Below are 24,891 nucleotides of genomic sequence, written 5' to 3'. Positions count from 1 at the left end.
ACCCAGACAAAGGAGTTAGCAAAGGAAAAAAGCCAGTTTTAAACCACATGCTTTACAATCTTTTCCCTTGGATTCTGGACTTTCCTATGAAACTTTATGAACTCTGGACCTTTGGGTGGCTGGAAGTGGGCAATATGATTTCTGATTCTATGAATGTATTCCTATATGTCTCCCTTCCCAAAATGCCTCATATATGAAAAATAGAGTGACTGAGGTTTGACTCAGCTACGTGCAGACAGCCCCCCACCCCCCCGGATGGGCTGGAGTACCCTGCCCAGAGGAGATTATTACCTACCCTTGCATGGACAGTTATTCGGGCTGTTCCCCCTTCTGAGTTCGGAGCAGGCCATCAGAAGGAAAAATAGCTCACCCTTCATCCACACAATTATTTGGGCTGTTCCCCCTTCTGAGTTTGGAGCAGGCCATCAGAAGGAAAAATAGCTCACCCTTCATCCACACAATTATTCAGGAAACAGCTCTCCCTTTGTCAATAAACCAGACCAGCATGTCAGACACATATGTAGATTGGACATATTGACTCATCCATCCTTTTCATAATCATCCATTGACTCATCCATCCTTTTCATAATCGGCTTGGCTGTCCATTAATCGCTGCTCAGCCCGCCCCTTGTCCCTGATTGGTAGACTGTAGGAAGCCATCTGATTGGGGGGATTTCGAGCCACCCAGTCAAAGAGCCAATCAGAGTGGAACTGGGCGGGGAAAGGCGGGGAGGGAGATTTGAATTGCTCCGCCTGTCTTTTTGCTTATAAAAATTGCTGCACTGTATTATGTGACATGTCATCACTGCGAGTGATTGCGTCTTGACATCCGCGTCAGCTGACTCGAAATAAAGACAACTCGGTTCTCTCTCTTCACGATCTGGGTGAGATTATTGTGGGAAATAGGGTTTTAATTCGCAGTGGCCCCCGCTGGCCAGGATCGAAACCTGCGGTCATAGGGCATCGGTTCGTCCCTGCTCCAGGGACGAACCCTAAATTTGCTCGACAACAGGATTTCCAGAGCTTCTAAGTAAGGCCCTTGCAGTTCACCTGGGCAAAGGAAGAAGCACATCTTAAAACTTTAAAAGGTGCCTGGGTGTGACGGCATACCCCAGGTTGAGAACCACTGCTCCAGAGGGTAGGACCAGGTCTAAAGGTTTTGAGTCAGCTGTTAGGATTCCTGGGAGTTGAAGGCCAAAAACATCTGGGGACCCTAGGTTGAGAACCACTGAGTTAGAGGAAGGTAGATTTTGATTGAATAGTAAAAGCAAGTTCCTGGCACTGAAAGCAGTTTGGCAAAGGATCCACTTTTCCACTTTGGTGGCAGATTCTCCTTTTTTCTCTGGATGCCTGCAAAGGAGCCTGGACAGCTCTTTGCTGGGGATGCTGTAATGGGAGATTCTGCACTGATCAGAAGACTGAACTCCACTGAGCCTCCTCCAACTCTGTGGTTCTATAACCTTGTTATTCCTGGTTTGCCCACTAGGGGCAGCAGAGTTGCTTCTACTCAAGGATTGCTTTCGATTTCTCTTCCTGCCCAATCCTCCCAGTGGGGCATCTTGACACCGCTTTAATAGTTGTGGCTCAGTGCTATGTGATCCTGGGAGTTGTGTGGCGAGGCACCAACATCAAAAGCTAAAGACCGTGTAAAATTACAACTCCCCTGGATCCATACATTGAGCCGGGATAGTTCAAGTGGTGTCGAGCAACATTAATGCCATAGAGTAGATGAGTCCAAGTGCCATCTCTGTCTGCCCCCAATTTAAAGTAAATCCACTAAGGAGCAAAATGCGAATAAAATACCTTGGGATGGTTAGTACTTGGTTTCCCTGTCCAGAATCACCGCTGTCCTCAGTGTGACTGGTGTATTTGAGTCAAATCCTCTGGCCATATGGGCCCAGCAAAACATTTGAAAACCTAGAAACCAGCCATGAGGGCTGAGCATCCCTAATCCAGAGTTTGAACACACTTCAGAATTGTCCACAAGCATGGCTGAGAGAGTGAGACCTTTACTTCTTGATGGTTTCATGAAAACAAACTTTTCTTCATGCTTGTTACCAAAAATACTGGGCACAAAATTCCCAGTACTGTTCCATTATCTGGACAGAGGTTGCAAGAGGTGCTAGAGAGAGAAGAATAGCCTATTTTAGAGGGGGGGTTGGGAGTTGAATGAGAAAAATAATTTTCCTCATTTTCACTGGTTATTCCCCCTCCCTACTTCCTATGTCATCAAGAAGGATTGTTTCCACGACAGCAACATGGGTGGGGAGAATAACAGGAAAACGGGGGGGAATGGTTTAACTCTTTCAAGCCACCCTCCAACCCTGTAAAATGGACTATTCTTCTCTCTCTAGCACCCCCTTGTGGCCTCTGCCCGGATAACAGAACAATATCAAATTCTCTTCAGGCTCGTTCTCTCTGTGTGTGAAGTGATATTAAACATGAATCCCCTGTTTAGACCTTGATACTAATTGTAAGATACTTCCTGAGGTTTAAACAATTATTTCAAAATCTGATAGCAAAATAACCGAAGTAAACAACAATCTTGAAACTATAAAGAAGAGTATTATAGAATTACTGTGGGTGTTAGTGAGAAATGGGCACCCTCTCTTGGCAGAGCCTCAGAACTGCATCTGGGAAGAGATGTTTTATGACAACCCTACTTTTCTCTCTCCAAAATATCTTGCAAATGAGACACAAGTCTACATAAAACAATTTTGATGTTTCCTATATATTTTATACACATATCCTGAGGATCAGGTCATACAACATTTTTGTCCATGATACATTTTTATCCACCAAACCTTCAGAAAGCAAAGGTTCAGGTATCTTCACCACCCATTTTGGAGTTCTTGATCAAGAATCTTCAACCTGTATTAATGATTATGGAAATAATAATTTAAAGGAATAATCCCTCATTCAACTCTCCATTCCCTTGGAATGAGAGGGTCACACAGACAAACCCAGACTCTACCAGCATTGTAACACATAAAGGTAAGAAGGAAACTTCCTCTCTATTTTAGTTCCCCATCTGATCTACAAATGTTCATTAAAACTCCATTTACAGACCCTCTGAATGTAAACATCCCACATGATTCCAGTTGGTTGAACTTCACATACATTGATCTATTACGACGGAGCCTCCGGTGGCCTAGGGGATAAAAGCCTTGTGACTTGAAGGTTGGGTTGCTGACCTGAAAGCTGCCAGGTTCGAATCCCACCCGGGGAGAGCACGGATGAGCTCCCTCTATCAGCTCCAGCTCCATGCGGGGACATTATATTCCGCCCTTCTCACCCCGAAGGGGACTCAGGGCGGATCACATTATGTACATATAGGGCAAACATTCAATGCCCATATACACATCGAACCGAGACAGAAACAACAGACAGACAGACGCAGAGGCAATTTAACCTTCTCCTGAGGGGATGTTCGATTCTGGCCACAGGGGGGAGCAGCTGCTTCATCATCCACTCTGACAGCACTTCCTCATTCCAACATTGTAAATTAGTTAAACTTGCCTCCCCACTTTTTATAAGTGGTACCTTATTTCCTACTTGATAGATGCAACTATCTGTGATTTCCTGCTTCTTAGCGGGGGGTTGGACTATATGGCCCATGAGGTCTCTTCCAACTCTACTATTCTATGATTCTATGATTCTATGATTCTATGATTCTATCTTTCGGGTTGCTAGGTCAGCAACGAGCAGGGGCTATATTTTATTTTTAATTGATGGGTGCTCACCCCGCCACGGGCTGGCCTCGAACTCATGACCTCATGGTCAGAGTGATTTATTGCAGCAGCTGTTTACCAGCCTGCGCCACAGTCCGGCCCCATGGATGTTATCTGCATCCATGCTGCTGCAATCCAACTGCGAAAGTCTGTGTTACTCCAGCCCTCCCAAAGCTGACACTGCTAAAAAAATCTTCCAGCCAAGCAGAGGGTTTTGTACAAAAAAAATGTTTTATAAAAATGACCTTCTTTGTAAGAGGTCTTGTTAACTGGGGCATACTTGTAGTTATGAGACCATATACCATACTCAGGGGGCTTTTGCATTGTAAAATAAATTCAGTTTGACAACACCTTAGCTACGATGGCTTAATACAGGGGTCCCCAAACTAAGGCCCGGGGGCCACATGTGGCCCATCGAAGCCATTTATCCAGCCCCCGCGGCATGCCTTCCAAAGCTTTGCCTGTTTATAATGGTACTTTAATTGTTATTTAATTAATAGTTAATTAATTATTAAGGGGTGCTTTGCTTGTGTTTTTGGTCCACAAAGGCAGAAGGGGATTGCAGTATCACAGCGATGAAGATGGAGAATAAGGTTGAACCATGTAGATACACTTTGGTGTCTTGTAACTGGATTTACACTTATTAATGGCCAAACACGAATGGAAAGATCAACCATCTTGACTCAAGCAGCACCCTGGTTGAAGAAAGGTTTCTAAGGTGCAGGGGATCAGGATACTGGAAAATAATGTCTTCAGTGCTCTTCCGGTCCCAGGATGCATTGAGACATGATGCTGTTCCAGTTCTCTGACAGTTATCTCCAAGCAGAGCTGGCCCTAGGTATTTTTCAAGTGTAGGCGAACAGGATTTTGGCGCCACCCCCCCAAACCAATCACTGAAAAATAAAAGCGTTGGATAAGCGAAAATGTTGGATAATAAGGAGGGATTAAGGGAAAGCCTATTAAACATCAAATTACATTAAGATTTTACAAACTAAGCACCAAAACATGTTTTACAACAAATCAACAGAAAAAGCAGTCTCGACTGCACCCCCGTATGTTTTGCACCACAGGCGACTGCCTAATTCGCCTCACTGTTGGACCGCCTCTGTCTCCAAGAGTTCATCTCAATGCACCCCACAACCTGGAAAGTGCTGAAACTTTGCTCCCCACCTCCCTTATTCTGCAACACTTTAGAAAGTGAGGCGGGGCACTGCTTTGTCCTTTGTGGAAAGAGGTTTTTTAATGGTGGTATTATCAGATGTAGCTGCAACCATAGTACTCCGTCATCATCAGTGCACCTGATGCAACAAATGCTTCCGAGCCTGGCTTTAAATGTGGGTCTGCTAAATGGTCTTTTATTTATCACTCACTAACCCACATCTCTCTCCCTCTAGGAAGTTGTGCTTCCTCAAAAGGCAGGAAGCTCCGCCAGCTTTTGTTCAATAACGTCAAGCATGGAGCCTCTATCATTCAAGACAGTTACTTTCTCAGTTCTCTCAGGTGACTATTTATTTATTTACAGTATTTATATTCTGCCCTTCTCACCCCGAAGGGGACTCAGGGCGGATCACATTATGTACATATAGGGCAAACATCCAATGCCCATAAACACATCGAACCGAGACAGAGACAGAGACAACATACAAACAGATGCAGAGGCAATTTAACCTTCTCCTGAGGGGATGTTCGATTCTGGCCACAGGGGGGAGCAGCTGCTTCATCATCCACTCTGATGGCACTTCCTCACTTCCTCATTCCAATGTTGTAAATTAGTTAAACTTGCCTCCCCACTTTTTATAAGTGGTACCTTATTTCCTACTTGATAGATGCAACTATCTTTCGGGTTGCTAGGTCAGCAACGAGCAGGGGCTATATTTTATTTTTAATTGATGGGTGCTCACCCCGCCACGGGCTAGCCTCGAACTCATGACCTCATGGTCAGAGTGATTTATTGCAGCAGCTGTTTACCAGCCTGCGCCACAGCCCGGCCCCAGAGTGTTCAGAGTGTTTTTCTCTCTCTAAAAAATAAGAATGGAGAAGGCTGCAGTTGTTGCTTAGCTGTATTCTGTGCAAAGAAGGGAGCAGAACATTTTAAGGGCAGCTGAGAAGGTGGGATGGCGGAAGAGGAATCAGGGCTTTCTCTGCCAAATCCGGAGAAGAGGAGGGTATGCCCGATCCTCACTTGTGGTGCCATCGATTACTTTCTCTTTGGGTTTCTGTGAGTTTTTTTGGGTTGTATGGCTATGTTCTAGTAGCCCCCCCCCCCCCGATGTTTCGCCTGCATCTGTAGCATTCTTTAACAAGTGTACTTTCTCTTTGCAGGTCTCGTTGAGGTTGGAGTGATAACGGTCACTGTACCTGCATTCACTGCATTTTGTACCGCTGTTGCCGTTGTGGGTGCTGCATATGTTGTCCACAAAATCTGCAAAAAATCTTCAAAGAGTAAGTCAAGGGTGACTAGTGCCCAAATTGTTTTGAAGATCCATTGAGTAATGTTATTGTTTGTTGTTGTTTTGTGCCTTCAGGTCATTGAGCTTGACATGGCAACTCTATAGTGAACATACTGTAGGATTTTCTTGGCAAGAATCGTTCAGAAAGGACCTGCATTTGCCCTAACTTCAAGGTTAATAGAGTGTGAGTTGTCCAAGGCCATCTAGTGGGTTTCTATTGCTGAGTGGTGCTTGAACCTTAGTCTACAAAGTCCAATGCTCAGACCACTACTCAATGTTGCCTTTTAAAGTTTAAAGTTTTGGCGGGGGCGGGGGGGGGGAGGGGGCTCTGTAAAAGGGCCAGGCTGTGACGCAGCTGGTTAGTAGCCAGCTGCAATAAATCACTATGACCAAGAGGTCATGAGTTCGAAGCCAGCCCATGTTGGAGTGAGCAGCCAACCATTAAAAAAATAGCCCCAGCTCGTTGTTGACCTAAGCAACTTGAAAGATACAGTAGAGTCTCACTTATCCAACACTCGCTTATCCAACGTTCTGGATTATCCAACACATTTTTGTAGTCAATGTTTTCAATATATCGTGATATTTTGGTGCTAAATTTGTAAATATAGTAATTACTACATAGCATTACTGCATACTGAACTACCTTTTCTGTCAAATTTATTGTATAACATGATGTTTTGGTGCTTAATTTGTAAAATCATAACCTAATTTGATGTTTAATAGGCTTCTCCTTAATCTCTCCTTATTATTCAACATATTCGCTTATCCAACGTTCTGCCGGCCCGTTTACGTTGGATAAGTGAGACTCTACTGTAGTTGTATCTATCAAGTAGGAAATTTAAGTACCACTGATGCAAGGAGGCTAATTTAACTAATTGTGCTGGTACGGCTGTACCAGAAGCTCCAACTTTATTTTCTTTCTGCTAATGTTTGCAGTCATAGGGCAGGCCGCCTGTCCATCATCATTAAGTTTGGTTCCGCCCCTTGTTCAGGGCTCTGGGAGGGAAGGAGCCATTTTTAAGTCAGTCTCATTTAAGGAAGCTAAGCTATAGGACGTAGACCAGCTCATCCCGTAGAAAAGCTTCATATCTCAAGAACATCCAGGAATATAGAGAAAACATAAAAAGAAATTCCAGAGGAAAAGTCCCAGCCTCTCAGCCTCACAGCTCCTGAGGGAAACAACCCTAAAGTTTCCAAAGAAACCTCAGAGAGAGAACAGCATCACAGATCCACGGAACCCCAGCTGAAACATCTGTAAGCCTTGGTTGGTAGGTCTACTCGATGCCCAGACGCATTTGGAATCGGTAGTGGGTCCCACATCAGCTAGGCCCATATGATAGACAGCCTAGGAGAGGTTATAAGGGGGTTTTCTTCTTACAGAGAAAGTACAGTTATCCAAAGCCAATTTCCCGTCCCCTGGGGACAAGATTGAAAAGCCAACAGTTTATTAAGGAAACCTTGAAGTGTTATTTGACTCCTTGAAAATTTATTATTTGTTCAACAATAAAGACTTTGTTATTTCATTAAAGACTCAAAAGACCATCCCTTTCAGGAAATCCTCAAGAACCTCTCTTTGAGGCGCCCTGGCTTCCCGCTGGGCATAAAGTATACGTTCTATACAAAAGACAATAGTTACAGGCCCAGCGCGTAACAGAACACTAATTTATGACACCATAAAAATCATCCAGCAGCATTTGGAATGAGGAAGTATCCATCGAGGACTTGGTATCACAGTGGATGATGAAGCAGCTGCTCCCCCTGTGGCCGGAATCAAAGCTGGAGCTGGAGAATGTTAAATTGCCTCTGTGTCTGTCTCTGTCTCTATGTTCATATGGCATTGAATGTTGCCATGTATGTGTACATTGTGATCCTCCCTGAGTCCCCTTCGGGTTGAGAAGAGCAGAATATAAATACTGTAAATAATAAATAAACAAATAACAGTATCCCCCATGCAGCAGATGGCTCACTGGAGGCAACTACAGACCTTTATAGCCAGCCCAGAAGTCATTACAATACTCCTTTCTGATCTGGCAGCCAGCAAAGATTGCACTTCCTGTTGCCCCTGATGGGCATTGTATCCCCAGTCAGGGACAGTAGTGTTCTGCAGCTTGAAGCAACCAGTTCAGTTGCAGATATGCTTCAGTCTAGCAGTGGGATGAGAAGGATTTATGAAGAGTCCTTGGTATTAGGCTTGAGCGATCCATGAAAAAATTGATTCTAAACTCGTTTCAAAAGTAGGGGGCGCCAGCGTTTCGTTTCTGATGTCATTTCCGAATTTTGCCCCCCCAAAAATTCGAAATTAACGAAAATTCGTTATTTTCTAAATTAATTCGTTAATGGCGGACGCGCATGCGCAGTGGCCAAAAAAAAACAGCACGAGGGGAGATTTTACAGGACTCTCCCGCCCTCATTTTTTGAGTGATCTTCTTCAAACATGGTACAGTGGTAGAACACATTTAATACTGATAGCTCACCAAAATTTGGAATGTTTCCCTTATCCTCTGATTTTTGGCGAATTTTCATAGCTTTTATAATAAACCATTTTTTAATAATTGCAGAAATCTGTTCCTGGTTTGAAAGTCTTATTTCCTGTTTCATTGGGTTGTCTTTACTGTGAAAGTCATTGTTCTACTTCAGAAACTTTGTTTTTGTGGCTGAAACTTTGTTAAATTGGTGGACCAAACCATAATATGTTCCATCCATGTCGCTTGCACAAAGTTCAGGCAGTGTCATAGATTTTGCCATGTTTCTATGACAGAACCAATTAGGAAATGACATTTATCACCCAGGAACAGAAATCATAGTACACCATCAAATCCTTCCTGACAGATGGCCATCAGCCTCTGAATAAGGAAATTAGTTCCTGGTTTGAAAGTGCTATTTCCTGTTCCATTGGCTTTTCTGGGCTGAGAGTGTGTGACTTGCCCAAGTGGGTGGCAGAGTGGGGAATCATGCCACAATTGGAGTCCAAAATTCAAACCTCTTCCTCCCTCCTTCTCTCTAAACTTCTCATACCTTCCAAGAATTCACATACTGTATGAAAGTTTGGTCAAGATGGTCAGAGGAGGGCAACTAAAATGATCTAGGGTCTGGAGAACAAGCCCTATGAGGAGTGGCTTGAAGAACTGGTCATGTTTAGCCTGCAGAAAAGAAGGCTGAGAGGAGACATGATGTATAATATGTGAGGGGAAGTCATAGAGAGGAGGGAGCAAGCTTGTTTTCTGCTGCCCTGCAGACTAGGATGCGGAACAATGGCTTTAAACTACAGGAAAGGAGATTTCACCTGAACATTAGGAAGAACTTCCTCACTGTGAGCTGTTCAGCTGTGGAACTCTCTCCCCGGGCTGTGGTGGAGGTTTCTTCTTTGGAGGCTTTTAAGCAGAGGCTGGATGGCCATCTGTTGGGAGGGATTGGATGGTGTCTTCCTGCCTGGCAGAAGGGGTTGGGCTGGATGGCCCACGAGATCTCTTCCAACTCTACTGTTCAATGACGCTATGATTCTAAGTGAGGACAAAAGGGGGTGGGGAATGTTAAGAGGAGAGAGGGCCTGGAACACCTGGGAATTGTAGTTTGCAAGTGGGCATAGTACTATTGGAGAAACGTTTGCTTCAGCCCAATGCTTTTATAAATGGTCAATATTCAGAGGCTTCGTTCTCCTGCATTTTGAAAGCTATTATGATGAAATTTGCCAGAATGGAAGCAAAAATTAAGTACTCTTAGCCTATCAAGTTTCATAATGTTTGACCCATCCACTGATTTTTGGGGATTTCTGAAGCAACATTTTTTTTAAATGTTAGCAGATCGATGGCCACGCCTCCCTGTCCTTCTTCCTTCCACTTTGATTGGCTTGCTAAGGCTTCTGGGAAATGGAGTTTTTTCTCTCGTTATGGCGAATTGCTTCATTAATGGTCAATATTCAGAGGCTTCGTTCTCCTGCATTTTGAAAGCTATTATGATGAAATTTGCCAGAATGGAAGCAAAAATTAAGTACTCTTTGCCTATCAAGTTTCATAATGTTTGACCCATCCACTGATTTTTGGGGATTTCTGAAGCAACATTTTTTTAAAATGTTAGCAGATCGATAGCCACGCCTCCCTGTCCTTCTTCCTTCCACTTTGATTGGCTTGCTAAGGCTTCTGGGAAATGGAGTTTTTTCTCTCGTTATGGCAAATTGCTTCATTAATGGTCAATATTCAGAGTCTTCGTTCTCCTGCATTATGAAAGCTATTATGATGAAATTTGCCAGAATGGAAGCAAAAATTAAGTACTCTTTGCCTATCAAGTTTCATAATGTTTGACCCATCCACTGATTTTTGGGGATTTTTGAAGCAACATTTTTTTTTAAATGCTAGCAGATCGATGGCCATGCCTCTCCCTTAGGCATGCCAACATGGCTTCTCCTCTCAGAGGGGCTACAGCTTCATCCGAAGACATCAGAAACAAACGAAAAAAGGTACTTTTATTATTCAAATTCGTAATATTTGTAAGGGCAGTGAGCAGATGGTTCAATATCAATTCAAAACTGCTTACGAAACGAATTTTTAACGAATTTAACGAAATAACGAAAAATTTGCTCAAGCCTAATAGTTATATATATAATAATATAATTAATCAAAAGATCCTTCCCTTCCCACATCACCACAATTTGGTGGCAGCGGTGGGATGTCAAAGGGTTCCCCCTGCCTGACATCTTTACAAATTGGTGGCAGCGATGGGATAAAAAGATTCCTCCCTGCCACATCTTTACATGAAGTTTTTGGTGTTTGAGGAGTTGGAACTGTGTTGGCAGGCTGCAAGGAAGCAGGGCCTGACCTAAGCAGGTGCTTCTCCAAGGAGGGAGAGAAGGATATGGTAATATTTGGATGTATGCATGAAGATGAATGCATGTACATGTGTGTGAATGCTGAGTAAAAACAGAAAAGATGGTGCAAATATCTTGTATGATAAACTATTAAGTGAAAATTAGAATGTGGGCTGTGATTTTACTGCATTTCCTTGGAGCTTTCCTTTGTTTGTTTGTTAGCCAATGTAATAGTTAGGATGTTGTGGAATCCAATGTAGTTGCATATAATCCGTATGTCTTATTGTCGAATGTTCTTTCTGTAAAAGTTCTGATATACCCTCTCATGCTGAAAATTGCAATAAAAAGAAGCTATGCTATAAAAGTTATTGAAAATTTATTCATACAGCTTACATATCTTAACAAAAATGACAGAGCTCAGCAAATAATACAGAACATGAGGAGATGTCAGGACAGTGATGATGATGATGATGAGGATAATAATAATAATAATAATAATAATAATAATAATAATAATAATAATAATAATGGGAATGGGACCCTGAAGAAGGAGACAGAAGGCCTGATCTTTGCAGCCCAGGAGCAAGCCATCAGAACAAATGCAATCAAGGCCAAGATCGAAAAATCAGCTGATGACCCAAAATGCAGAATGTGCAAGGAAGCTGACGAAACCATTGATCATATCCTCAGCTGCTGTAAGAAAATCGCACAGACAGACTACAAACAGAGGCACAACTATGTGGCCCAAATTATTCATTGGAACTTATGCCTCAAGTACCACCTGAGAGCAGCAAAGAACTGGTGGGATCACAAACCTGCAAAAGTATTGGAAAATGAGCACGCAAAGATACTGTGGGACTTCCAAATCCAGACTGACAAAGTTCTGGAACACAACACACCAGACATCACAGTTGTGGAAAAGAAAAAGGGTTGGATCATTGATGTCGCCATCCCAGGTGACAGTCGCATTGACGAAAAACAACAGGAAAAACTCAGCCGCTATCAGGACCTCAAGATTGAACTTCAAAGACTCTGGCAGAAACCAGTGCAGGTGGTCCCGGTGGTGATCGGGGCATTGGGTGCCGTGCCAAAAGATCTCAGCCGGCATTTGGAAACAATAGACATTGACAAAATTACGATCTGCCAACTGCAAAAGGCCACCCTACTGGGATCTGCGCGCATCATCCGAAAATACATCACACAGTCCTAGACACTTGGGAAGTGTTCGACTTGTGATTTTGTGAAACGAAATCCAGCATATATATGTTGTTTGCTGTGTCATAAAATAATAATAATAATAATAATAATAATAATAATAATAATAATAATAATAATAATAATAATTTAATTTCTTCCCCACCCCTCCGCACGGCTTGGGACGGGTTACAACATAATCATTTACTCCATGGAATACACATATTAAAACACATTTCCACAAAATACACATTAAAATACACAAAACAAATGCCTGCCGAAAGAGATAGGTCTTCACTTGTGTCTTAAATTGTGACAGCTGACAGAATCATAGATCGCTAGATCTATAACTAGAACAGATCAACATACAGCTGCATCTTTAACTCTGTTTTTTGCCAACACTATAACTCTGTTGGTGGCATGTAATAATAATACAGTAGAGTCTCACTTATCCAACATAAACAGGCCGGCAGAATGTTGGATAAGTGAAAATGTTGGGTAATAAGGAGGGATTAAGGAAAATCCTATTAAACGTCAAATTACGTTATGATTTTGCAAATGAAGCACCAAAATATCATGTTTTACAACAAATTGACAGAAAAAGCAGTTCAATACACAGTAACGTTATGTAGTAATTACTGTATTTACGAATTTAGCACCAAACCATCACAATGTATAGAAAACATTGACTACAAAAACATTGGCTAATAACAAATTGACTACAAATAAAGATAGAATTGCATAAAATGAACTTACAGTAACAGCATTGTCGGAAATTAAATGCGTAAGAAGTTTAGTCCTTGATGCCTAGAGAAACAGCTGTGGATCTGGGTAGGAGGCAGACTGCGTTGGATAATCCAGAACGCTGGATAAGCGAATGTTGGATAAGTGAGACTCTACTGTAATAGTAATAATAATAATTGTAATTATTATTTGTTACCTGCTTCTCCTCAAGGGGGAGTACGACATCCAGATAAAACACAATACCATTAAAATACACATATTGAAGTACCTAATACAGAGGTTAAAACATGATTCTAGTAGACTGCAAATAATAATTGCTAATTTAAAATTGACTAGGTAGACCTGCTGGAAGAGATAAGTCTTTAATTGTGTCTTTAATTTTGACAGCTCCTTTAGCTGTTGGAGCTCTTCCCACAATCTTGGGGTGGCTGATGAAAACAACTGGGGTTCCTGAAGTATTTTAAGTAGCTCCACATTTTGGTCTGTAGCTCCAGCGTTTTGTATAAGGTCAGGGAATGTGCCCAAGCTTTTGATGAGTAAATGACAAAGTTGACATGGCCTGATTTAAGGATGAAGCATGAGGATCTCAGATGAAAGAATTAATTATATATACGTTTTTAAGGTTTTTATAATGTGTTTTAACAATGTTATTAATGGATCTGTTCATATTGTTTTGTTTTTATGATTGCATTTTGGGCATTAAATTTTGCCAATTTTTGTAAGCTGCCCTTAAGGTGAGAAGGGCAGGGTATAAATGTTGTAAATGTTGTAAACAAATAAATAAATAAGGAGGAAAGGTTGGGAAAAGGTAGAGGGTGTCCAGTGTTCACTGACAGTTTCTAAAAGCATACATATTCACATAATTCAGACATTAATTGGAAATTTCAAAAGATGGTGGTTGCTATTTTCTCCCATTCAGTTGAAGGACTATAACTGAATGCTGTTTGATGCCCCCAGACCTTTCCAGTATGTTCAGTTGGTCATGGGAGTTCTCTGTGCCACTCTCGGGGGAGGGGGGGGAGGTTGTTGTCGACACTGTTTTTCTGGACGTAAGTGAACTACAACTCCCTTAAATCAAGGCCAATTCCACCCAAAGCCCTCCAGTATTTTCTGTTGGTCATGGGGGTTCTGAGTGCCAAGTGTGGTCCAGGTCTATCATTAGTGGGGGTTCCATAAATCCTTACAACTCAATCCCCTCAAATCCCTCCAGGATGTTTAGCTGGTCATGGGGGTTCTGCATGCCAAGTTTGGTCCTGGTCTATTCGGGGGGGGGGGGGGGGTCATGATGTCTCTCTCTGCAGGGTAAACTACAATTTCTACCATGGTGGTTCAGTCCCCTTTAACCCCTACAGTATGTTTAGTTCGTCATGGCGGTTCTGTGTGCCAAGTGTGGTCCAGGTCAGTTGTTGGTGGAGTTCAGTTTTTCTTGATGTAGGTGAACTACAACTCCCCAAAATCAAGGTCAATCCCTCCCAAACGCCTTTAGTATAAAAATTTTGGCTTATCAGGTATGTTTGCCAAGTTTGACCCAGATCCATAGTTGATTGGGTTCATAGTGCTCTCTGAATATAGGTGAACTACAACTCCTATAAATCGCAGTCAATTCCCCGCAAACCTCTAGTTATTTTCATTGGTCATGGAGGCTCTGTGTGCCACATGTGGTCCAGTCCATTGTCGGTGGGGGTCACAGTGCTCTGTCTTGATGTGGGTGAACTACAACTTCCATCAGTCCCCTAAACCCCTCTGGTATGTTCAGTTGCTAATAAACCTTGCACTGTTTTGTTGTGTGCCACAGAAAAGAGTAGGAAAGGGTTATGGGAGAAGTAGTGAGTGGGATTGTCCAAATTCTACACGAATAGAGTAAGTGTAGTCGGACCCGGGTGACCATCTGCATTTAGTCTAATCTGACCTGCAGCGATGAGGTCCGCAGATCAGGAAGAGTCACGCTGAGACCAATTTGACTGTGAAAACATGCCCAGCAACCGCTTAAAAAATGTATCTTTTGCTTCCTCTCTGTGCCTTTCTAAACCCTAAACTTTGTAACAATCTCAAATAAGAGCTATTTTGTATCCCCTCTGGCATGAGAGCATGAATTCCCTCTCGCAGCTCAGCCCTCCCTCCCTTTCCTTCCTCGCTGGGCGAGTCACAGAACAACAGGCTACCCCCAGCTTCTATTTCTGGCCATATCTCCTTTGTTTTGAACCCTAGCATGTTCTTCTTTCATATTCCTTTCTAAAAACGCCTCACCGTCAAAAGGAGACCACCCGCTTGCAAATTGATAAGGTTTTCGGAGGCGGATCAGCTGATTGTCATCTGTCAAAAAACTGTCAAAACGGAGTTCCCTTGCATTGCGGCACGGTTTTCCCTGCAAGGGCAGGCTTGCCGAAGTTCGGACTGCATGCGGGGGCCACCCAGAGCCCCTGCCCCCATCCATGAACTACCCTCATCCCTAGAGTGCCCCCTCCTGCTGACCTTTTGACCCGGTGGGGTTGCTTCACCCAGAGAGCCACAGATTCGACTCCTGTGGACTTTTATTTTATTTCATGAATTCCACACCACAAAAGGCTTGGGAAACGAAGGGAAAATATTGTTCTTATGTATGAATTATGTACCTTACCTGTTCCTTTTCTTTATCCTTGTGAAAAATGTCTTATATTAAAGAATGACCGAGACCTGACCTAGGAATTACATGGACAAGTTGCAACACACCCCAGAGGGAGATAATTCCTCACACCAGGAAGCTGTCAGATTCCCTTACATGGACAAAATATTAGGTTTTTTCCCCATTAAGACATCGGAGCAGGGCACATCTTTTGGGAAATCAGCCATCCGGATTCCGGGACCACTTAACAACAGGGACAATCAAGGCATGATCACCTCGGCTGTCAATATGGACATGACACCTTTCAAAAACAAATGCAGCCCATCTGACTCACCACAGTCTGGCAGAGCCTGCCAGACAAAGATGTATATTTACACCCCATGAAGCAGTCTCGAAACCCCTCCTGGACATTTACTCAATGGCTCAATCATAATCCCTCGTTAATCCCGGCAAATCCATTGTTCCTAGATAAGCCCGCCTCTTCATCCCTGATTGGTGGGGGACCCTGAGGTGTAGGGAGCCCCCTGATTGGCTGAGGGTTCCCGCTGCCATCTTAAGGACCAATCAGCGCATAGGAGGGCGGGGAAAGGGGTAGCGCAAAATTCAATCCACGCCTCCCATATTTTTTGTTATACAAGTTGTTGATCTGTAAATGTATGTTATGACTTCTTGACGAGCGATTGCAGATGTCATCCTTTTCAGCTGAAACTGAATAAAATGACTTGGTATTCTTTCTTCAACATCCTGAGGGTGAGAAATTCTTTGGCTAAACCTTGATTGATCTATAGCAGCTCCCCCTCTTACCAGGATCCTCGGACTCATGCCCAAGAGAGGTGCGGGGGATTCCCTTCAAGAAGGAAATCCCTAACTAAAAGAGCTCAATATCATAAGAAACACTAAGATGCCTGTGGTGGAGGAAACACATAAAATCTAGGATGAAGTTGTCCCCATATGAAAGCCTTCACTTGGGTGTTGGGCATTACGATGTTTTCAGAAGACACTTGCCGGGGTCAGCAGCTCTTGTACATGTTCGTGCTGCGCTCTGTCATTGGAGGGAGGGCCTTTGGTGGCCCTCAGTGGTGGGGATCATAGTTGTTTGTAGAAGTGGTAGCTTGTTTGTGGAAGTGGGAGCCCCAGCAACATACATACATACATACATACATACATACATACATACATACTTAACTTGGGTACCCAGTGATGCCCGGGTTATTTTATAAAGCCATTTTAAATTTTTAATGAATGGTCCCTTTAAGAAAATGTGTAAGGCTGTGGGTGAACTACAACTCATATCATTACAGGCCAATCCCCTCAAACTTCATCAGTGTTTCAAGTTGGCCATGCTGGGCAAGTGTGTCAAGTTTGCTGCAGATGCATCATCAGTGGGGTTTGGTGTGGTCTCTGGCTGCAGAATGAACTACAACTCCCACCATGGTGGGTCACTCTCCTTAAACCCCTCCAGTAGGTTTAGTTGGACATGGTGGTTTGGTGTGCCAAGTCTGATCCAAGTCCATCACTGGTGGATGTTACAGTTTCTCTGGATGTGGGTGAACTATAACTCCCAAAAGGAAGGTCAACCCCCCCCCCATCCCTTCAGTATTCAAATGTGGGCATATCAGGTATGGGTGCCAAGTTTGGACCACATCCTTCATCGTTTGGGTTCACAGTGCTCTCTGGATGTAGGTGAACTACAACTCCCCGAAATCAAGGTGAATATCCCCAAGCCCCTCCAGTATTCTTTGTTGGTCATGGGATTTTGTGTGCCAAGTTAGATTCAGGTTCATTGTTGTTGGAGCTCAGAGCACTCTTTGATTGTAAATGAACTATAAATCCCAGGAACTACAATTTTCAAAGGTTAAGATCAATTTTCCCCAAATCCCACAAATATTTTGTTTCGGGAGGGGGCCGAGTCTGAGCGGGAGAGGGTCTACCCTAGCAAACCTTTTATTTATTTAATTTAATTTATTTATTTACAGTATTTATATTCCGCCCTTCTTTCTCACCCCGAAGGGGACTCAGGGCGGATCACATTATATACATATAGGGCAAACATTCATTGCCCATAAACACATCGAATCGAGACAGACAGATGCAGAGGCAATTATTTATTTATTTATTTATTTATTTACAGCATTTATATTCCGCCCTTCTTTCTTACCCCGAAGGGGACTCAGGGCGGATCACATTACACATATAGGCAAACATGCAATGCCTTTTAACATAGAACAAAGACAGGACAAACATAGGCTCCGAGTGGGCCTCGAACTCATGACCTCCTGGTCAGAGTGATTCATTGCAGTTAATTGCAGCTGGCTTGCTCTCCCGCTTGCGCCACAGCCCGGGCCCAAAACAAACAATGCCTTTTTCAAATCACCTAGTTCGATTCTGGCCACAGGGGGGAGCAGCTGCTTCATCATCCACTCTGATAGCACTTCCTCATTCCAATGTCATAAATTAGTTAAACTTGCATCTCCACTTTTATAAGTGGTACCTTATTTCCTACTTGATAAATGCAAATATCTTTCGGGTTGCTAGGTCAGCAACGAGCAGGGGCTATTTTTTATTTTTTAATTGATGGGTGCTCACCCGGCCACGGGCTGGCCTCGAACTCATGACCTCATGGTCAGAGTGATGTATTGCAGCAGGCTGCTCTCCAGCCTGCGCCACAGCCCAGCGCCTTTTGTATGGTTATCCTAATACCCCCATGCATATGGGATATACTGAGCATGGTGATCAGATCATGATATGAATAAACATAAGAGTTTAAATAATAAATGTAAGGCTTTCTCGCGGGCCACCCTGAGAATTTCGGGGTGGGGGGCTGAAGCCCCTCAAGCCCCCCCCCCCCCCCCCGAAGCTACATGCCTGATTCCACAGATATATAAACCTCACTTACTTAGTTCCCAACAGATCTCTCAACCTCTGAGGATGCCTGCCATAGATGGGGGCAAAACTTCAGGAGATAATGCTTCTGGAATATGGACATACAGCCCTGAAAACTCACAGCAAGTCAGTGTTTCTGGCCATGAAAGCCTTCGACAAAGCATATTTTTAACTTTTTATTTATCACTAGTTTGGGACCTGGTGGTGCCCAGATTATTTGAAAAAGGCATTGTTTGTTTTGGGGTGTTAGGTAATATCAGTTTGGTAATTTGTAGCTCTATTTCTTAGGGAAAAAAGCCACTCTTTCCTGTTGATTTGTGTGAATGCTCCCATTAGAAAATGCATAAAGATGTGGGTGAACTGCAATTCCCTAAATATGAGTTAATCTTTTCTATATGGACAATTGGCCATGTTGGGTCTGTGTGCCAAGTTTGGTCCAGATCCGACTTCGGCTGGGTTCAGTGCTCTCTTGATGCGGGTGAACTACAATTCCCATATGCCTAGAACAATCACTCCCAAACCCTGCCTGTAGCACAGTTGGCCTTGTTGGGTCTGTGTGCCAAGTTTGGTCCAGATTCATCCTCAGATGGATTCAGTACTCTCTGGGTGAGGGTGAACTACAACTCCCATATGCCAAGGACAATTGCCCTCAAACCAGGCTTGTATGCACAATTGGCTATGTTGTGTCTGTGTGCCAAGTTTGGTCCAGATCCATTGTCGGCTGGGTTCAGTGCTCTCTGGATAAGGGTGAACTACACCTCCCAGATCCAAGATCAATCACCCCTAAATTTTGCCTGTATGCACAATGTGTGCCAAGTTTGGTAAAGATCTGACATTGGCTGGGTTCAGTGCTTTCTGGATAAGGGTGAACAGTTGGTTGTGGGGCTTTTCTGTGCCAAGTTTAGTCCCGATTCATTGTCAGTGGGGGTCACAGTTTCTCTGGATGCAGGTGAACTATCACTCCCCTAAATCAAGCTCAATTTTGAACCCGTAAAACCACACCCTCGCTACAGGCCTGCATACAACAACCCTGTGATCCTGGCCATGAAAACCTTCGACAACTCATCCAATCAACTTCTCAAAATAAAACGAGGGAGGGACAAACGAGGCCCCTGTTGGGTCATTCATATATATAAATAAAAATGTAAAAATAAACATAAAAATATGGTCCCTACAGGGGTGAGAAAAGTGGTATAGAAATGCAATAGATAGATAGTAGGAATGTATGACACTGTCATAGAGTGCAGGATATAAAAATAAAATTATTATTATTATTATTATTATTATTATTATTATTATTATTATTATTATTATTATTTTCTGTCCCATTTCCTTCCATTATTTCCAGTAGGGTTGATCGCAGAAGACCTGCAGCCCAGAAATTCCGGCATCCCTCAATGTATGATGGTCACAATGTTTACTTGATTCACTCTGATGTGTCACTTAAAACTTTCCATTGAAAAAAATAGAGAGGATTGGTTATTATTATCTCAAACTATTTTTTTTTTAAAAAAAAGAGTTTTAGGGTGCACCTACTCTGTAAATCAGAGCTTTCCAAACATTTCATGTTGATGACACACCTTTCAGACATGCATCAATTTGCAAGTCAGTAATTCAGTTTTGCTAGTGAACCAGAGATCAAACCAATCCTGTATAAGAGATACCAATACATACATAAGTTGTAATAATTAAATGTATAGGGACACAACATATCTCATGAAAACCTTTCATATATATATAGTAGAGTCTCACTTATCCAACCTAATTTGATGTTTAATCGGCTTTTCCTTAATCCCTCCTTATTATCCAAGATATTCACTTATCCAAGCTTCTGCTGGCCCGTTTAGCTTGGATAAGTGAGACTCTACTGTATATATATATTCTATTGAGTTGCTGTGAGTTTTCTGGGCTGTATGGCTGTCATGTTCCAGAAGCATTCTCTCCTGGTGTTTCGCCCACATCTATGGCAGGCATCCTCAGAGATTATTTATTATTTCACACAAACTTCAAGGTTTCCATTATGTTTGCACAACATATCTACATACTGCAGCTGACACGTTAACATGTCCTAACACACATTTGAAAAGCTCTACTGTAATGCAGTTTGACACCATTGCTAGGACTCCATACTTTGGAAATCTAGGATATATAGTCTGAAGTTTGGAGAGGTACAAACAGTCTTGGGCAGAAAAGGCTAAAGCCCTGGTAAAACAACAATTCCCATGATTCTACAACAGACAGGTATGGCATATAAACTGGCATCAAACTGCAGTAAATCCAAAGTGTAGATGCACCCTATGACAGTGTCTTACATACCTTCCTTTTTAAAATTTATTTACAGTATTTCATTTCTATACCACTTTTCTGTAAACCACTTTGGGTAGACTCAAAGCGGTTTACAATATAATAAATGGCAAATTTCAACCTCAATTCACAGAGATATCTGAGAACATCACTACTATCAACTCCCACATTCTCTGGGGTTAGAGGCACAGGGCACCATGAAAGTGAAAATACATACATTACAAAATTGCCATGTTTCAAACCTGAGGAAAGGCATCTCCAAGAATCTTGATGCTTATATGGCAAAACAGCCAATTTGGGTCTCACGCCCAACTTTCTGCGACACAAACATTATTATAAATCTGCATTTTTGACATCAAGTGAAAGACTCGGAAAAAGGCAAAGCAAAATCCAATACACAGGCAGATCCATTCTGCCTCTCTTATTTAAGAGGCAGAAGAGGAAGGAGACTGCAGACACACACACACACACAGGCAAAGGTAAAGGTTTTCCCCTGACATTAAGTCCAGTCGTGTCCAACTGGTGTTCATCTCCATTTCTAAGCTGAAGAGCCAGCGTTGTCCGTAGACACCTCCAAGATCATGTGGCCACCGACATGACTGCATGGAGCGCCAGTTACACTACAGGGAGACAAAACAGGGAAATGCTTTAGAATGAGGGCCGGAGAATGAATCCCAAAGATTTGATCCGGGTTAAAGGAGCCTCAATTAGGAATCAGAGAGATTTGTGAGTTATAGCAGAAAATGGGTGCATGTCCCTAGTAGAATACAACAGAAATAGGCTCTGGGATTTCTTCCAGCCACATTACCTTGTCACCAGAGTTGAGTATAACACATAAAGAAGAAACCCATAAGTTCCAGAGACACTTTTATTGGTTTTACTTTTATTGCCCCTTTCTCTCAACATAGACTCAATGAGGCTACTTCAGAGTGAGCGAAGGGGCAGGGCAGGACCTCAATATGTCTTCAAAGAGGTAAGGCAGTGGTTCTCAACCTGTGGGTCTCCAGTTGTTTTGGCCTACAACTCCCAGAAATCCCAGCCAGCTTACCAGCTGTTAGGATTTCTGGGAGCTGGGGCCAAAACATCTGGGGACTCACAGATTGAGAACCACTGACGTAAAGGGAAGGGAGATTCCAGGACAAGAAGTGAGAAACATTCATAATCTGATACGTGCAAAGTGGTGGAAGGTGGAGGCAGTTTTCTTTCCTTACAAAATAAAGTCAACAGGAAAGGAAAAGGCTCCTCTTATCCTGAAGAGCATCCACTTTCCTGTCTCCTTTCCATGAGGATTTTAATGGCTGTTCCAAAGTACCATTTGACTACCCCTCCACTTGTACCACAAATGCACCCCTGCCCTGTGCCACAGCATCAATCTCCCCCTTCTGAACTTATTTTCCTTCAAGGCTGAGGGGGTCTCTGTGAGTTTGGGGGAGAAATTGTTCATCAAATAAGGACTGGACATTGAATTCTCTGTCTCCAAGCATGACCCTCTTCTCCCCATTGCCCCCCTGCCCCAAATTTACCTGCTTCGGTGCTGCCAGAACTGCCAGATGAACACAATGCTATTGGAAAGAGAGAGAAGAGAAAGTATATTACTCATAGAAGCATTTAATGAGAGCCTAAGAGCTGCACTGTAAGAAGACCACCAAGTAGGTTGTCTAGGAATAGACCCAAGGAAGCATTTAATCCTCTCTGGGCGGTGGCCAAGCTTGGCAATGAGTGGTGTCCCTACTGACTGGCTTCATGGCATCTGCAGTGGTTTCTGTGGATCTCATTTCAGTCTCCAGCTGCTCTTTGGCTCTAAGATGCCGGGTGAGAGCTGGCTGTGCCTTTCAGTTCCCAGCTGGAGTTTGGTTTCAGAACCCTTGTAGATACCAAAAATCTATTATGTACACAGTAAAATACCAGATTTCATCCTCCCCTGCCCAAAATATGTGTGTGTGTGTGTGGGGGGGGGGGGGGTAAGTGTGACTATTATGCAGTGACAACTATTATGAAGTGAAAAAGGCCCCTGTTGAGACCCCTGTTGAGGTAAACCCTAAGTCTAAAGTTTAGGACAGAGGCCAGGTCAATGACCTTGGAGGGCCTTAGTTTGGGGACCCCTGATTTAGACAATCTTATAAGAACATAGGTAAGCAAAGAGACCTCCAAAGACCATAGGTAAGGAAAGGGACCCTCAAAGGCCATCTAGATGATCTCATAAGGCCATCAGAAAACCATAGATAAGGAAAGGGACCCTCAAAAACCATCTAGATGGTTTCATAAGACCATAGGTAAAGAAAGGTGCCCCCAAAGGCCATCTAGAAAATCTCATAAAACCATAGGTAAGGAAAGGGACCCTCAAAGGCCATCTAGACAGTCTCATAGGACCATAGGTAATGAAAGTGACCTCCAAAAGCTGTCTAGATGGTCTCATAAGGCCATAGCTAAGCAATGAGACCTTCAAATACCATCTAGACAATCTCATAAGGCCATAGATAAGCAAAGAGACTTCCAAAGACCAAGTAGACTTAGGCCAACCCTAAGTCTAAAGTTTAGGAAAGGGGCCTTGGAGGGCCGCATCTGGCCCCCAGGCCTTAGTTTGGGGACCCTTGCTCTAGCCCAACCGCCCTTCTTCCCTTTTTGTGCTATGGGGCCACAGCCCCTAAAAAGGCAGTCACACCCTTAATTCACCCACCAGGCGACTGAATTATGGGTGCAACTATTATGCGAAGACAACCAGAGTGCCACTTTTGCCTTCCCCAAAAGGCGGTGCGACTATTATGTGATGAAATGTGGTAGTGTTTGTTTTTGGAATTTATTTTGAAGACATGTGGAATCTGTGGATATAGAATTTGTGGATTTGGGAAGACTGACTGTATAGAGTCCGTCTCCTGAACAAGAAGATGGCAGAAAACCTAGATAGGAGAGAGTGTTTTCCTTTCTCTTCTCTAGACCTCAAAGAAGGTTAGGTGAGAAAGCTTTGGGGAATGGTATGGATCCAAGAGGACCCTTGACCTAGAAGTGTAACTTTTCTTTCTATGCCTCTTTCCTTTGCCATTCATTCTCTCTGAGTGGGGGTTCACTTACATGTACGTTCCTCAGAGTTATGGGAATCTTTCTCACTTGCTGAAAAGGGAAGAAAAGACAGGGGTTAGTTTTTCAAGCAGAAAATACTTAGGGATTCTAGATATTTTCCTCAGGGCAGATGTGCAGATGCATATCAACAATCCTAACTTCTTTCACAGATAAAAATGTGGTGCCTTGCCATTTCAATGCCCACCATAAAGACTCCTCCCAAACACCTTTCTCTCTCTCTGAGAACCTTGCTGTAAGAAAAAACTGAATCTGATCAAATGAATGTATGTAGCTGGGCTTCTTTCCACATCAACATTTTTTCTGGAATTTCCATCCATTATTCACTGTCTTCAGATTTTCCTGAAGTGGTTTTATTTCTTCAGTTATTATGGGCCTGGGACTCTTGTTTTGATTGTTATTAAATTGTCCCTCATTTCAGAGCTCCTTCCCTCTTGGTCTTTACCATGTCTAAGGTTTTTAATCCTCCCAATATCCTTTTTATCCTGTGTCTCTAGTTGGAAACATCACTCTCATTCTCTATGCTCAACCACCTCTTTGTTTGTTTATTTGTTTGATTGCATGCTGCAAGTTGCTTTGGTTGAGAGAAATTGCGAGACTCCCTCCTGGGCACACAGAAGACTGGGGAACTTGGAAGGTGCTGAAGAGACGGTGCTCTGTCATCACGAGATGCAGAGATGACCTTAAGAAATGGGGCCACAAAGTGGAGTCCACAACATGTGAGTGTGAAGAAGAGGAAACCACAGAGCACCTATTACAATGCAGCCTGAGCCCTGCCACATGCACAACGGAGGACCTTCTTAGAGCAACACCAGAGACACTCCAAGTGGCCAGCTTCTGGTAAAAGGACATTTAGTACCATGCCAAATTTTTAACTTTGTGTTTTGAAATACATTACAACTGCATCCTCAGTTCGCTTCTGACACAATATATAAAACCACCTCTTCCTTCCAGAATCTTGTTGATTATTTCATATTTCTTGACATCTTACTTCAGTTGCCAGCTAATTATTCACCAACTACTCTGGTTTAACTCTATTAAAATTCAATTATCAAGCAGGGAGGATGGTGGAAAGACAACACTATGCTGCCATCTCCCAGGGCTGCA

General features: G+C 43.0%; 1 protein-coding gene and 1 long non-coding RNA gene across 3 annotated transcripts in view; both read right to left on the bottom strand.

Annotated features, from left to right (window-relative positions):
* The window catches only part of LOC103282626 (major histocompatibility complex class I-related gene protein-like), a 233,254-nt gene that overhangs the window by 78,769 nt on the left and 129,594 nt on the right, over positions 1–24,891 (bottom strand). The window lies entirely within an intron of this gene.
* The window catches only part of LOC134296891 (uncharacterized), a 113,780-nt gene that overhangs the window by 70,187 nt on the left and 18,702 nt on the right, over positions 1–24,891 (bottom strand). The window lies entirely within an intron of this gene.

The sequence above is a fragment of the Anolis carolinensis genome, chromosome 2 (assembly GCF_035594765.1).
Source record: "Anolis carolinensis isolate JA03-04 chromosome 2, rAnoCar3.1.pri, whole genome shotgun sequence".
Classification (NCBI taxonomy): Eukaryota; Metazoa; Chordata; class Lepidosauria; order Squamata; family Dactyloidae; genus Anolis; species Anolis carolinensis.
The sequence above is the reverse complement of the archived record's forward strand: the minus strand, read 5'-3'. Positions and strand labels throughout refer to the sequence as shown.